This window comes from Spermophilus citellus (genome assembly GCF_964194105.1).
Source record: "Spermophilus citellus genome assembly, chromosome: 9".
Lineage (NCBI taxonomy): Eukaryota > Metazoa > Chordata > Mammalia > Rodentia > Sciuridae > Spermophilus > Spermophilus citellus.
The window spans coordinates 36,063,207-36,080,811 of NC_138191.1; positions in this window are offsets into that span (position 1 = coordinate 36,063,207).

Here is a 17,605-nt window from a genome sequence, read left to right on the forward strand (position 1 = left end):
TTCACCATAGAAGAACGAAATTTGGGGAACCAAGTCGGCTTAGTGTACTGACCATTACATGAAAGTATCATCCAGTTTGGGTGAAAAAAATATTTGCTGAGATTACTGGAGATTCGTAATTTTTGGAAGCTTGGGAACCCCTTTCCATGAAAATGTTTCTCGCCAGTCACTGCGTAGGGATACATCAAGAGGAAACAAGACATAGAGATAGAACGTGAAACTGCTTTATTTTGTCAAGTTTCAAGAAGCTAGCACAAACCGTGTTGGATTTAGAGTTCCAAATACATCTATCAATATAGGAGAAAACAGAGTGAAACCTAAAAATTCAAACTGTTAGTAGAAACGAACGCTTCAACATAGAAGAATGAAATTTGGAGAACCAAGTTGGCTTAGTGTACTGATCATTACCTGTAAGTATCATCCAGTTTTGGTGAAAAAATACTTGCTGAGATATCTGGAGATTCGTAATTTTAGGAAGCTTGGCAACCCCTTTCCATGAAAGTGTTTCTCGCCAGTCACTGCATAGGGCTACTTCAAGAGGATAGAACACCTAGAGACAGAACGTGAAACTACTTTATTTTGTCAAGTTTCAAGAAGCTAGCACAAACCGTGTTGGATTTAGAGTTCCAAATACATCTATCTATATAGGAGAAAACAGAGTGAAACCTAAAAATTCAAACTGTTACTGGAAATGAACGCTTCAACATAGAAGAACGAAATTTGGGGAACCAAGTTGGCTTAGTGTACTGATCATTACCTGAAAGTATCATCCAGTTTGGGTGAAAAAATATTTGCTGTGATTTCTGGAGATTCGTAGTTTTTGGAAGCTTGACAACCCCTTTCTATGAAAGTGTTTCTCGCCAGTCACTGCTTAGGGCTACATCAAGAGGAAACAACACATAGATATAGAACGTGAAACTGCTTTATTTTGTCAAGTTTCAAGAAGCTAGCACAAACCGTGTTGGATTTACAGTTCCAAATCCATCTATCAATATAGGAGAAAACAGAGTGAAACCTAAAAATTCAAACTGTTACTGGAAATGAACGCTTCAACATAGAAGAACAAAATTTGGGGAACCAAGTCGGCTTAGTGTACTGATCATTACCTGAAAGTATCATCCAGTTTGGGTGCAGAAATATTTGCTGTGATTTCTGGAGATTCGTAGTTTTTGGAAGCTTGGCAACCCCTTTCTATGAAAGTGTTTCTCGCCAGTCACTGCTTAGGGCTACTTCAAGAGGAAACAAAACATAGAGATAGAACGTGAAACTGCTTTATTTTGTCAAGTTTCAAGAAGCTAGCACAAACCGTGTTGGATTTAGACTTCCAAATACATCTATCAATATAGGAGAAAACAGAGTGAAACCTAAAAATTCAAACTGTTACTGGAAATGAACGCTTCACCATAGAAGAACGAAATTTGGGGAACCAAGTTGGCTTAGTGTACTGATCATTACCTGTAAGTATCATCCAGTTTTGGTGAAAAAATACTTGCTGAGATTTCTGGAGAATCGTAATTTTTGGAAGCTTGGCAACCCCTTTCCATGAAAGTGTTTCTCGCCAGTCACTGCATAGGGCTACTTCAAGAGGAAAGAACACATAGAGACAGAACGTGAAACTACTTTATTTTGTCAAGTTTCAAGAAGCTAGCACAAACCGTGTTGGATTTAGAGTTCCAAATACATCTATCTATATAGGAGAAAACAGAGTGAAACCTAAAAATTCAAACTGTTACTGGAAATGAACGCTTCAACATAGAAAAACGAAATTTGGGGAACCAAGTTGGCTTAGTGTACTGATCATTACCTGAAAGTATCATCCAGTTTGGGTGAAAAAATATTTGCTGTGATTTCTGGAGATTCGTAGTTTTTGGAAGCTTGACAACCCCTTTCTATGAAAGTGTTTCTCGCCAGTCACTGCTTAGGGCTACCTCAAGAGGAAACAACACATAGATATAGAACGTGAAACTGCTTTATTTTGTCAAGTTTCAAGAAGCTAGCACAAACCGTGTTGGATTTACAGTTCCAAATCCATCTATCAATATAGGAGAAAACAGACTGAAACCTAAAAATTCAAACTGTTACTGGAAATGAACGCTTCAACATAGAAGAACGAAATTTGGGGAACCAAGTCGGCTTAGTGTACTGATCATTACCTGAAAGTATCATCCAGTTTGGGTGAAAAAATATTTGCTGAGATTTCTGGAGATTCGTAATTTTTGGAAGCTTGGCAACCCCTTTCCATGAAAGTGTTTCTCGCCAGTCACTGCTTAGGGATACATCAAGAGGAAACAAAACATAGAGATAGAACCTGAAACTACTTTATTGTGTCAAGTTTCAAGAACCTAGCACAAACCGTGTTGGATTTAGAGTTCCAAATACATCTATCAATATAGGAGAAAACAGAGTGAAACCTAAAAATTGAAACTGTTAGTAGAAACGAACGCTTCAACATAGAAGAATGAAATTTGGGGAACCAAGTTGGCTTATTGTACTGATCATTACCTGAAAGTATCATCCAGTTTGGGTGAAAAAATATTTGCTGAGATTTCTGGAGATTCGTAATTTTTGGAAGCTTGGCAACCCCTTTCCATGAAAGTGTTTCTCGCCAGTCACTGCTTAGGGCTACATGAAGAGGAAAAAAAATCATAGAGGACGAACGTGAAACTGCTTTATTTTGTCAAGTTTCAAGAAGCTAGCACAAACCGTGTTGGATTTAGAGTTCCAAATACATTTATCAATATAGGAGAAAACAGTGAAACCTAAAAATTTAAACTGTTACTGGAAATGAACGCTTCACCATAGAAGAACGAAATTTGGGGAACCAAGTCGGCTTAGTGTACTGACCATTACCTGAAAGTATCATCCAGTTTGGGTGAAAAAATATTTGCTGAGATTACTGGAGATTCGTAATTTTTGGAAGCTTGGGAACCCCTTTCCATGAAAATGTTTCTCGCCAGTCACTGCTTAGGGATACATCAAGAGGAAACAAGACATAGAGATAGAACGTGAAACTGCTTTATTTTGTCAAGTTTCAAGAAGCTAGCACAAACCGTGTTGGATTTAGAGTTCCAAATACATCTATCAATATAGGAGAAAACAGAGTGAAACCTCAAAATTGAAACTGTTACTGGAAATGAACGCTTCAACATAGAAGAACGAAATTTGGGGAACCAAGTCGGCTTAGTGTACTGATCATTACCTGAAAGTATCATCCAGTTTGGGTGAAAAAATATTTGCTGAGATTTCTGGAGATTCGTAATTTTTGGAAGCTTGGGAACCCCTTTCCATGAAAGTGTTTCTCGCCAGTCACTGCTTAGGGCTACTTCAAGAGGAAACAACACATAGATATAGAACGTGAAACTGCTTTATTTTGTCAAGTTTCAAGAAGCTAGCACAAACCGTGTTGGATTTACAGTTCCAAATCCATCTATCAATATAGGAGAAAACAGAGTGAAACCTAAAAATTCAAACTGTTACTGGAAATGAACGCTTCAACATAGAAGAACAAAATTTGGGGAACCAAGTCGGCTTAGTGTACTGATCATTACCTGAAAGTATCATCCAGTTTGGGTGCAGAAATATTTGCTGTGATTTCTGGAGATTCGTAGTTTTTGGAAGCTTGGCAACCCCTTTCTATGAAAGTGTTTCTCGCCAGTCACTGCTTAGGGCTACTTCAAGAGGAAACAAAACATAGAGATAGAACGTGAAACTGCTTTATTTTGTCAAGTTTCAAGAAGCTAGCACAAACCGTGTTGGATTTAGACTTCCAAATACATCTATCAATATAGGAGAAAACAGAGTGAAACCTAAAAATTCAAACTGTTACTGGAAATGAACGCTTCACCATAGAAGAACGAAATTTGGGGAACCAAGTTGGCTTAGTGTACTGATCATTACCTGTAAGTATCATCCAGTTTTGGTGAAAAAATACTTGCTGAGATTTCTGGAGATTCGTAATTTTTGGAAGCTTGGCAACCCCTTTCCATGAAAGTGTTTCTCGCCAGTCACTGCATAGGGCTACTTCAAGAGGAAAGAACACATAGAGACAGAACGTGAAACTACTTTATTTTGTCAAGTTTCAAGAAGCTAGCACAAACCGTGTTGGATTTAGAGTTCCAAATACATCTATCTATATAGGAGAAAACAGAGTGAAACCTAAAAATTCAAACTGTTACTGGAAATGAACGCTTCAACATAGAAAAACGAAATTTGGGGAACCAAGTTGGCTTAGTGTACTGATCATTACCTGAAAGTATCATCCAGTTTGGGTGAAAAAATATTTGCTGTGATTTCTGGAGATTCGTAGTTTTTGGAAGCTTGACAACCCCTTTCTATGAAAGTGTTTCTCGCCAGTCACTGCTTAGGGCTACATCAAGAGGAAACAACACATAGATATAGAACGTGAAACTGCTTTATTTTGTCAAGTTTCAAGAAGCTAGCACAAACCGTGTTGGATTTACAGTTCCAAATCCATCTATCAATATAGGAGAAAACAGACTGAAACCTAAAAATTCAAACTGTTACTGGAAATGAACGCTTCAACATAGAAGAACGAAATTTGGGGAACCAAGTCGGCTTAGTGTACTGATCATTACCTGAAAGTATCATCCAGTTTGGGTGAAAAAATATTTGCTGAGATTTCTGGAGATTCGTAATTTTTGGAAGCTTGGCAACCCCTTTCCATGAAAGTGTTTCTCGCCAGTCACTGCTTAGGGATACATCAAGAGGAAACAAAACATAGAGATAGAACCTGAAACTACTTTATTGTGTCAAGTTTCAAGAACCTAGCACAAACCGTGTTGGATTTAGAGTTCCAAATACATCTATCAATATAGGAGAAAACAGAGTGAAACCTAAAAATTGAAACTGTTAGTAGAAACGAACGCTTCAACATAGAAGAATGAAATTTGGGGAACCAAGTTGGCTTATTGTACTGATCATTACCTGAAAGTATCATCCAGTTTGGGTGAAAAAATATTTGCTGAGATTTCTGGAGATTCGTAATTTTTGGAAGCTTGGCAACCCCTTTCCATGAAAGTGTTTCTCGCCAGTCACTGCTTAGGGCTACATGAAGAGGAAAAAAAATCATAGAGGACGAACGTGAAACTGCTTTATTTTGTCAAGTTTCAAGAAGCTAGCACAAACCGTGTTGGATTTAGAGTTCCAAATACATTTATCAATATAGGAGAAAACAGTGAAACCTAAAAATTTAAACTGTTACTGGAAATGAACGCTTCACCATAGAAGAACGAAATTTGGGGAACCAAGTCGGCTTAGTGTACTGACCATTACCTGAAAGTATCATCCAGTTTGGGTGAAAAAATATTTGCTGAGATTACTGGAGATTCGTAATTTTTGGAAGCTTGGGAACCCCTTTCCATGAAAATGTTTCTCGCCAGTCACTGCTTAGGGATACATCAAGAGGAAACAAGACATAGTGATAGAACGTGAAACTGCTTTATTTTGTCAAGTTTCAAGAAGCTAGCACAAACCGTGTTGGATTTAGAGTTCCAAATACATCTATCAATATAGGAGAAAACAGAGTGAAACCTCAAAATTGAAACTGTTACTGGAAATGAACGCTTCAACATAGAAGAACGAAATTTGGGGAACCAAGTCGGCTTAGTGTACTGATCATTACCTGAAAGTATCATCCAGTTTGGGTGAAAAAATATTTGCTGAGATTTCTGGAGATTCGTAATTTTTGGAAGCTTGGGAACCCCTTTCCATGAAAGTGTTTCTCGCCAGTCACTGCTTAGGGCTACTTCAAGAGGAAACAACACATAGATATAGAACGTGAAACTGCTTTATTTTGTCAAGTTTCAAGAAGCTAGCACAAACCGTGTTGGATTTACAGTTCCAAATCCATCTATCAATATAGGAGAAAACAGAGTGAAACCTAAAAATTCAAACTGTTACTGGAAATGAACGCTTCAACATAGAAGAACGAAATTTGGGGAACCAAGTCGGCTTAGTGTACTGATCATTACCTGAAAGTATCATCCAGTTTGGGTGCAGAAATATTTGCTGTGATTTCTGGAGATGCGTAGTTTTTGGAAGCTTGGCAACCCCTTTCTATGAAAGTGTTTCTCGCCAGTCACTGCTTAGGGCTACTTCAAGAGGAAACAAAACATAGAGATAGAACGTGAAACTGCTTTATTTTGTCAAGTTTCAAGAAGCTAGCACAAACCGTGTTGGATTTAGAGTTCCAAATACATCTATCAATATAGGAGAAAACAGAGTGAAACCTAAAAATTCAAACTGTTACTGGAAATGTACGCTTCAACATAGAAGAACGAAATTTGGGGAACCAAGTCGGCTTAGTGTACTGATCATTACCTGAAAGTATCATCCAGTTTGGGAGAAAAAATATTTGCTGAGATTTCTGGAGATTCGTAATTTTTGGAAGCTTGGCAACCCCTTTCCATGAAAATGTTTCTCGCCAGTCACTGCTTAGGGATACATCAAGAGGAAACAAGACATAGAGATAGAACGTGAAACTGCTTTATTTTGTCAAGTTTCAAGAAGCTAGCACAAACCGTGTTGGATTTAGAGTTCCAAATACATCTATCAATATAGGAGAAAACAGAGTGAAACCTCAAAATTGAAACTGTTACTGGAAATGAACGCTTCAACATAGAAGAACAAAATTTGGGGAACCAAGTCGGCTTAGTGTACTGACCATTACCTGAAAGTATCATCCAGTTTGGGTGAAAAAATATTTGCTGAGATTTCTGGAGATTCGTAATTTTTGGAAGCTTGGCAACCCCTTTCCATGAAAGTGTTTCTCGCCAGTCACTGCTTAGGGATACATCAAGAGGAAACAAAACATAGAGATAGAACCTGAAACTACTTTATTGTGTCAAGTTTCAAGAAGCTAGCACAAACCGTGTTGGATTTAGAGTTCCAAATACATCTATCAATATAGGAGAAAACAGAGTGAAACCTAAAAATTGAAACTGTTAGTAGAAACGAACGCTTCAACATAGAAGAATGAAATTTGGGGAACCAAGTTTGCTTATTGTACTGATCATTACCTGAAAGTATCATCCAGTTTGGGTGAAAAAATACTTGCTGAGATTTCTGGAGATTCGTAATTTTAGGAAGCTTGGCAACCCCTTTCCATGAAAGTGTTTCTCGCCAGTCACTGCTTAGGGCTACTTCAAGAGGAAACAACACATAGATATAGAACGTGAAACTGCTTTATTTTGTCAAGTTTCAAGAAGCTAGCACAAACCGTGTTGGATTTAGAGTTCCAAATACATCTATCAATATAGGAGAAAACAGAGTGAAACCTAAAAATTCAAACTGTTAGTAGAAACGAACGCTTCAACATAGAAGAATGAAATTTGGAGAACCAAGTTGGCTTAGTGTACTGATCATTACCTGTAAGTATCATCCAGTTTTGGTGAAAAAATACTTGCTGAGATTTCTGGAGATTCGTAATTTTTGGAAGCTTGGGAACCCCTTTCCATGAAAGTGTTTCTCGCCAGTCACTGCATAGGGCTACTTCAAGAGGAAAGAACACATAGAGATAGAACGTGAAACTACTTTATTTTGTCAAGTTTCAAGAAGCTAGCACAAACCGTGTTGGATTTAGAGTTCCAAATACATCTATCTATATAGGAGAAAACAGAGTGAAACCTAAAAATTCAAACTGTTACTGGAAATGAACGCTTCAACATAGAAGAACGAAATTTGGGGAACCAAGTCGGCTTAGTGTACTGATCATTACCTGAAAGTATCATCCACTTTGGGTGAAAAAATATTTGCTGTGATTTCTGGAGATTCGTAGTTTTTGGAAGCTTGACAACCCCTTTCTATGAAAGTGTTTCTCGCCAGTCACTGCTTAGGGCTACATCAAGAGGAAACAACACATAGATATAGAACGTGAAACTGCTTTATTTTGTCAAGTTTCAAGAAGCTAGCACAAACCGTGTTGGATTTACAGTTCCAAATCCATCTATCAATATAGAAGAAAACAGAGTGAAACCTAAAAATTCAAACTGTTACTGGAAATGAACGCTTCAACATAGAAGAACGAAATTTGGAGAACCAAGTCGGCTTAGTGTACTGATCATTACCTGAAAGTATCATCCAGTTTGGGTGCAGAAATATTTGCTGTGATTTCTGGAGATGCGTAGTTTTTGGAAGCTTGGCAACCCCTTTCTATGAAAGTGTTTCTCGCCAGTCACTGCTTAGGGCTACTTCAAGAGGAAACAAAACATAGAGATAGAACGTGAAACTGCTTTATTTTGTCAAGTTTCAAGAAGCTAGCACAAACCGTGTTGGATTTAGAGTTCCAAATACATCTATCAATATAGGAGAAAACAGAGTGAAACCTAAAAATTCAAACTGTTACTGGAAATGTACGCTTCAACATAGAAGAACGAAATTTGGGGAACCAAGTCGGCTTAGTGTACTGATCATTACCTGAAAGTATCATCCAGTTTGGGAGAAAAAATATTTGCTGAGATTTCTGGAGATTCGTAATTTTTGGAAGCTTGGCAACCCCTTTCCATGAAAGTGTTTCTCGCCAGTCACTGCTTAGGGCTACATCAAGAGGAAAAAAAACATAGAGAAAGAACGTGAAACTGCTTTATTTTGTCAAGTTTCAAGAAGCTAGCACAAACCGTGTTGGATTTAGAGTTCCAAATACATTTATCAATATAGGAGAAAACAGAGTGAAACCTAAAAATTTAAACTGTTACTGGAAATGAACGCTTCACCATAGAAGAACGAAATTTGGGGAACCAAGTCGGCTTAGTGTACTGACCATTACCTGAATGTATCATCCAGTTTGGGTGAAAAAATATTTGCTGAGATTTCTGGAGATTCGTAATTTTTGGAAGCTTGGGAACCCCTTTCCATGAAAGTGTTTCTCGCCAGTCACTGCTTAGGGCTACATCAAGAGGAAACAAGACATAGAGATAGAACGTGAAACTGCTTTATTTTGTCAAGTTTCAAGAAGCTAGCACAAACCGTGTTGGATTTAGAGTTCCAAATACATCTATCAATATAGGAGAAAACAGAGTGAAACCTAAAAATTCAAACTGTTACTGGAAATGAACGCATCAACATAGAAGAACGAAATTTGGGGAACCAAGTCTGCTTAGTGTACTTATCATTACCTGAAAGTATCATCCAGTTTGGGTGAAAAAATATTTGCTGAGATTTCTGGAGATTCGTAATTTTTGGAAGCTTGGCAACCCCTTTCCATGAAAGTGTTTCTCGCCAGTCACTGCTTAGGGCTACATCAAGAGGAAACAAAACATAGATATAGAACGTGAAACTGCTTTATTTTGTCAAGTTTCAAGAAGCTAGCACAAACCGTGTTGGATTTACAGTTCCAAATCCATCTATCAATATAGGAGAAAACAGACTGAAACCTAAAAATTCAAACTGTTACTGGAAATGAACGCTTCAACATAGAAGAACGAAATTTGGGGAACCAAGTCGGCTTAGTGTACTGATCATTACCTGAAAGTATCATCCAGTTTGGGTGAAAAAATATTTGCTGAGATTTCTGGAGATTCGTAATTTTTGGAAGCTTGGCAACCCCTTTCCATGAAAGTGTTTCTCGCCAGTCACTGCTTAGGGATACATCAAGAGAAAACAAAACATAGAGATAGAACCTGAAACTACTTTATTGTGTCAAGTTTCAAGAAGCTAGCACAAACCGTGTTGGATTTAGAGTTCCAAATACATCTATCAATATAGGAGAAAACAGAGTGAAACCTAAAAATTGAAACTGTTAGTAGAAACGAACGCTTCAAAATAGAAGAATGAAATTTGGGGAACCAAGTTGGCTTATTGTACTGATCATTACCTGAAAGTATCATCCAGTTTGGGTGAAAAAATATTTGCTGAGATTTCTGGAGATTCGTAATTTTTGGAAGCTTGGCAACCCCTTTCCATGAAAGTGTTTCTCGCCAGTCACTGCTTAGGGCTACATGAAGAGGAAAAAAAACATAGAGGACGAACGTGAAACAGCTTTATTTTGTCAAGTTGCAAGAAGCTAGCACAAACCGTGTTGGATTTAGAGTTCCAAATACATTTATCAATATAGGAGAAAACAGAGTGAAACCTAAAAATTTAAACTGTTACTGGAAATGAACGCTTCACCATAGAAGAACGAAATTTGGGGAACCAAGTCGGCTTAGTGTACTGACCATTACCTGAAAGTATCATCCAGTTTGGGTGAAAAAATATTTGCTGAGATTACTGGAGATTCGTAATTTTTGGAAGCTTGGGAACCACTTTCCATGAAAATGTTTCTCGCCAGTCACTGCTTAGGGATACATCAAGAGGAAACAAGACATAGAGATAGAACGTGAAACTGCTTTATTTTGTCAAGTTTCAAGAAGCTGGCACAAACCGTGTTGGATTTAGATTTCCAAATACATCTATCAATATAAGAGAAAACAGAGTGAAACCTAAAAATTTAAACTGTTATTGGAAATGAACGCTTCACCATAGAAGAACGAAATTTGGGGAACCAAGTCGGCTTAGTGTACTGACCATTACCTGAAAGTATCATCCAGTTTGGGTGAAAAAATATTTGCTGAGATTTCTGGAGATTCGTAATTTTTGGAAGCTTGGGAACCCCTTTCCATGAAAGTGTTTCTCGCCAGTCACTGCATAGGGCTACATCAAGAGGAAACAAGACATAGAGATAGAACGTGAAACTGCTTTATTTTGTCAAGTTTCAAGAAGCTAGCACAAACCGTGTTGGATTTACAGTTCCAAATCCATCTATCAATATAGGAGAAAACAGAGTGAAACCTAAAAATTCAAACTGTTACTGGAAATGAACGCTTCAACATAGAAGAACGAAATTTGGGGAACCAAGTCGGCTTAGTGTACTGATCATTACCTGAAAGTATCATCCAGTTTGGGTGCAGAAATATTTGCTGTGATTTCTGGAGATGCGTAGTTTTTGGAAGCTTGGCAACCCCTTTCTATGAAAGTGTTTCTCGCCAGTCACTGCTTAGGGCTACTTCAAGAGGAAACAAAACATAGAGATAGAACGTGAAACTGCTTTATTTTGTCAAGTTTCAAGAAGCTAGCACAAACCGTGTTGGATTTAGAGTTCCAAATACATCTATCAATATAGGAGAAAACAGAGTGAAACCTAAAAATTCAAACTGTTACTGGAAATGTACGCTTCAACATAGAAGAACGAAATTTGGGGAACCAAGTCGGCTTAGTGTACTGATCATTACCTGAAAGTATCATCCAGTTTGGGAGAAAAAATATTTGCTGAGATTTCTGGAGATTCGTAATTTTTGGAAGCTTGGCAACCCCTTTCCATGAAAATGTTTCTCGCCAGTCACTGCTTAGGGATACATCAAGAGGAAACAAGACATAGAGATAGAACGTGAAACTGCTTTATTTTGTCAAGTTTCAAGAAGCTAGCACAAACCGTGTTGGATTTACATTTCCAAATACATCTATCAATATAGGAGAAAACAGAGTGAAACCTAAAAATTTAAACTGTTACTGGAAATGAACGCTTCACCATAGAAGAACGAAATTTGGGGAACCAAGTCGGCTTAGTGTACTGACCATTACCTGAAAGTATCATCCAGTTTGGGTGAAAAAATATTTGCTGAGATTTCTGGAGATTCGTAATTTTTGGAAGCTTGGGAACCCCTTTCCATGAAAGTGTTTCTCGCCAGTCACTGATTAGGGCTACATCAAGAGGAAACAAGACATAGAGATAGAACGTGAAACTGCTTTATTTTGTCAAGTTTCAAGAAGCTAGCACAAACCGTGTTGGATTTAGAGTTCCAAATACATCTATCAATATAGGAGAAAACAGAGTGAAACCTCAAAATTGAAACTGTTACTGGAAATGAACGCTTCAACATAGAAGAACAAAATTTGGGGAACCAAGTCGGCTTAGTGTACTGACCATTACCTGAAAGTATCATCCAGTTTGGGTGAAAAAATATTTGCTGAGATTTCTGGAGATTCGTAATTTTTGGAAGCTTGGCAACCCCTTTCCATGAAAGTGTTTCTTGCCAGTCACTGCTTAGGGATACATCAAGAGGAAACAAAACATAGAGATAGAACCTGAAACTACTTTATTGTGTCAAGTTTCAAGAAGCTAGCACAAACCGTGTTGGATTTAGAGTTCCAAATACATCTATCAATATAGGAGAAAACAGAGTGAAACCTAAAAATTGAAACTGTTAGTAGAAACGAACGCTTCAACATAGAAGAATGAAATTTGGGGAACCAAGTTTGCTTATTGTACTGATCATTACCTGAAAGTATCATCCAGTTTGGGTGAAAAAATACTTGCTGAGATTTCTGGAGATTCGTAATTTTAGGAAGCTTGGCAACCCCTTTCCATGAAAGTGTTTCTCGCCAGTCACTGCTTAGGGCTACTTCAAGAGGAAACAACACATAGATATAGAACGTGAAACTGCTTTATTTTGTCAAGTTTCAAGAAGCTAGCACAAACCGTGTTGGATTTAGAGTTCCAAATACATCTATCAATATAGGAGAAAACAGAGTGAAACCTAAAAATTCAAACTGTTAGTAGAAACGAACGCTTCAACATAGAAGAATGAAATTTGGAGAACCAAGTTGGCTTAGTGTACTGATCATTACCTGTAAGTATCATCCAGTTTTGGTGAAAAAATACTTGCTGAGATTTCTGGAGATTCGTAATTTTTGGAAGCTTGGGAACCCCTTTCCATGAAAGTGTTTCTCGCCAGTCACTGCATAGGGCTACTTCAAGAGGAAAGAACACATAGAGATAGAACGTGAAACTACTTTATTTTGTCAAGTTTCAAGAAGCTAGCACAAACCGTGTTGGATTTAGAGTTCCAAATACATCTATCTATATAGGAGAAAACAGAGTGAAACCTAAAAATTCAAACTGTTACTGGAAATGAACGCTTCAACATAGAAGAACGAAATTTGGGGAACCAAGTCGGCTTAGTGTACTGATCATTACCTGAAAGTATCATCCACTTTGGGTGAAAAAATATTTGCTGTGATTTCTGGAGATTCGTAGTTTTTGGAAGCTTGACAACCCCTTTCTATGAAAGTGTTTCTCGCCAGTCACTGCTTAGGGCTACATCAAGAGGAAACAACACATAGATATAGAACGTGAAACTGCTTTATTTTGTCAAGTTTCAAGAAGCTAGCACAAACCGTGTTGGATTTACAGTTCCAAATCCATCTATCAATATAGAAGAAAACAGAGTGAAACCTAAAAATTCAAACTGTTACTGGAAATGAACGCTTCAACATAGAAGAACGAAATTTGGAGAACCAAGTCGGCTTAGTGTACTGATCATTACCTGAAAGTATCATCCAGTTTGGGTGCAGAAATATTTGCTGTGATTTCTGGAGATGCGTAGTTTTTGGAAGCTTGGCAACCCCTTTCTATGAAAGTGTTTCTCGCCAGTCACTGCTTAGGGCTACTTCAAGAGGAAACAAAACATAGAGATAGAACGTGAAACTGCTTTATTTTGTCAAGTTTCAAGAAGCTAGCACAAACCGTGTTGGATTTAGAGTTCCAAATACATCTATCAATATAGGAGAAAACAGAGTGAAACCTAAAAATTCAAACTGTTACTGGAAATGTACGCTTCAACATAGAAGAACGAAATTTGGGGAACCAAGTCGGCTTAGTGTACTGATCATTACCTGAAAGTATCATCCAGTTTGGGAGAAAAAATATTTGCTGAGATTTCTGGAGATTCGTAATTTTTGGAAGCTTGGCAACCCCTTTCCATGAAAGTGTTTCTCGCCAGTCACTGCTTAGGGCTACATCAAGAGGAAAAAAAACATAGAGAAAGAACGTGAAACTGCTTTATTTTGTCAAGTTTCAAGAAGCTAGCACAAACCGTGTTGGATTTAGAGTTCCAAATACATTTATCAATATAGGAGAAAACAGAGTGAAACCCAAAAATTTAAACTGTTACTGGAAATGAACGCTTCACCATAGAAGAACGAAATTTGGGGAACCAAGTCGGCTTAGTGTACTGACCATTACCTGAATGTATCATCCAGTTTGGGTGAAAAAATATTTGCTGAGATTTCTGGAGATTCGTAATTTTTGGAAGCTTGGGAACCCCTTTCCATGAAAGTGTTTCTCGCCAGTCACTGCTTAGGGCTACATCAAGAGGAAACAAGACATAGAGATAGAACGTGAAACTGCTTTATTTTGTCAAGTTTCAAGAAGCTAGCACAAACCGTGTTGGATTTAGAGTTCCAAATACATCTATCAATATAGGAGAAAACAGAGTGAAACCTAAAAATTCAAACTGTTACTGGAAATGAACGCATCAACATAGAAGAACGAAATTTGGGGAACCAAGTCGGCTTAGTGTACTTATCATTACCTGAAAGTATCATCCAGTTTGGGTGAAAAAATATTTGCTGAGATTTCTGGAGATTCGTAATTTTTGGAAGCTTGGCAACCCCTTTCCATGAAAGTGTTTCTCGCCAGTCACTGCTTAGGGCTACATCAAGAGGAAACAAAACATAGATATAGAACGTGAAACTGCTTTATTTTGTCAAGTTTCAAGAAGCTAGCACAAACCGTGTTGGATTTACAGTTCCAAATCCATCTATCAATATAGGAGAAAACAGACTGAAACCTAAAAATTCAAACTGTTACTGGAAATGAACGCTTCAACATAGAAGAACGAAATTTGGGGAACCAAGTCGGCTTAGTGTACTGATCATTACCTGAAAGTATCATCCAGTTTGGGTGAAAAAATATTTGCTGAGATTTCTGGAGATTCGTAATTTTTGGAAGCTTGGCAACCCCTTTCCATGAAAGTGTTTCTCGCCAGTCACTGCTTAGGGATACATCAAGAGGAAACAAAACATAGAGATAGAACCTGAAACTACTTTATTGTGTCAAGTTTCAAGAAGCTAGCACAAACCGTGTTGGATTTAGAGTTCCAAATACATCTATCAATATAGGAGAAAACAGAGTGAAACCTAAAAATTGAAACTGTTAGTAGAAACGAACGCTTCAACATAGAAGAATGAAATTTGGGGAACCAAGTTGGCTTATTGTACTGATCATTACCTTAAAGTATCATCCAGTTTGGGTGAAAAAATATTTGCTGAGATTTCTGGAGATTCGTAATTTTTGGAAGCTTGGCAACCCCTTTCCATGAAAGTGTTTCTCGCCAGTCACTGCTTAGGGCTACATGAAGAGGAAAAAAAACATAGAGGACGAACGTGAAACAGCTTTATTTTGTCAAGTTGCAAGAAGCTAGCACAAACCGTGTTGGATTTAGAGTTCCAAATACATTTATCAATATAGGAGAAAACAGAGTGAAACCTAAAAATTTAAACTGTTACTGGAAATGAACGCTTCACCATAGAAGAACGAAATTTGGGGAACCAAGTCGGCTTAGTGTACTGACCATTACCTGAAAGTATCATCCAGTTTGGGTGAAAAAATATTTGCTGAGATTACTGGAGATTCGTAATTTTTGGAAGCTTGGGAACCACTTTCCATGAAAATGTTTCTCGCCAGTCACTGCTTAGGGATACATCAAGAGGAAACAAGACATAGAGATAGAACGTGAAACTGCTTTATTTTGTCAAGTTTCAAGAAGCTGGCACAAACCGTGTTGGATTTAGATTTCCAAATACATCTATCAATATAAGAGAAAACAGAGTGAAACCTAAAAATTTAAACTGTTATTGGAAATGAACGCTTCACCATAGAAGAACGAAATTTGGGGAACCAAGTCGGCTTAGTGTACTGACCATTACCTGAAAGTATCATCCAGTTTGGGTGAAAAAATATTTGCTGAGATTTCTGGAGATTCGTAATTTTTGGAAGCTTGGGAACCCCTTTCCATGAAAGTGTTTCTCGCCAGTCACTGCATAGGGCTACATCAAGAGGAAACAAGACATAGAGATAGAACGTGAAACTGCTTTATTTTGTCAAGTTTCAAGAAGCTAGCACAAACCGTGTTGGATTTAGAGTTCCAAATACATCTATCAATATAGGAGAAAACAGAGTGAAACCTAAAAATTTAAACTGTTAGTAGAAACGAACGCTTCAACATAGAAGAATGAAATTGGGGAACCAAGTTTGCTTATTGTACTGATCATTACCTGAAAATATCATCCAGTTTGGGTGAAAAAATACTTGCTGAGATTTCTGGAGATTCGTAATTTTAGGAAGCTTGGCAACCCCTTTCCATGAAAGTGTTTCTCGACAGTCACTGCTTAGGGCTACTTCAAGAGGAAACAACACATAGAGATAGAACGTGAAACTGCTTTATTTTGTCAAGTTTCAAGAAGCTAGCACAAACCGTGTTGGATTTAGAGTTCCAAATACATCTATCAATATAGGAGAAAACAGAGTGAAACCTAAAAATTCAAACTGTTAGTAGAAACGAACGCTTCAACATAGAAGAATGAAATTTGGAGAACCAAGTTGGCTTAGTGTACTGATCATTACCTGTAAGTATCATCCAGTTTTGGTGAAAAAATACTTGCTGAGATTTCTGGAGATTCGTAATTTTAGGAAGCTTGGCAACCCCTTTCCATGAAAGTGTTTCTCGCCAGTCACTGCATAGGGCTACTTCAAGAGGAAAGAACACATAGAGATAGAACGTGAAACTACTTTATTTTGTCAAGTTTCAAGAAGCTAGCACAAACCGTGTTGGATTTAGAGTTCCAAATACATCTATCTATATAGGAGAAAACAGAGTGAAACCTAAAAATCCAAACTGTTACTGGAAATGAACGCTTCAACATAGAAGAACGAAATTTGGGGAACCAAGTCGGCTTAGTGTACTGATCATTACCTGAAAGTATCATCCACTTTGGGTGAAAAAATATTTGCTGTGATTTCTGGAGATTCGTAGTTTTTGGAAGCTTGACAACCCCTTTCTATGAAAGTGTTTCTCGCCAGTCACTGCTTAGGGCTACATCAAGAGGAAACAACACATAGATATAGAACGTGAAACTGCTTTATTTTGTCAAGTTTCAAGAAGCTAGCACAAACCGTGTTGGATTTACAGTTCCAAATCCATCTATCAATATAGGAGAAAACAGAGTGAAACCTAAAAATTCAAACTGTTACTGGAAATGAACGCTTCAACATAGAAGAACGAAATTTGGAGAACCAAGTCGGCTTAGTGTTCTGATCATTTCCTGAAAGTATCATCCAGTTTGGGAGAAAAAATATTTGCTGAGATTTCTGGAGATTCGTAATTTTTGGAAGCTTGGCAACCCCTTTCCATGAAAGTGTTTCTCGCCAGTCACTGCTTAGGGATACATCAAGAGGAAACAAAACATAGAGATAGAACCTGAAACTACTTTATTGTGTCAAGTTTCAAGAAGCTAGCACAAACCGTGTTGGATTTAGAGTTCCAAATACATCTATCAATATAGGAGAAAACAGAGTGAAACCTAAAAATTGAAACTGTTAGTAGAAACGAACGCTTCAACATAGAAGAATGAAATTTGGGGAACCAAGTTGGCTTATTGTACTGATCATTACCTGAAAGTATCATCCAGTTTGGGTGAAAAAATATTTGCTGAGATTTCTGGAGATTCGTAATTTTTGGAAGCTTGGCAACCCCTTTCCATGAAAGTGTTT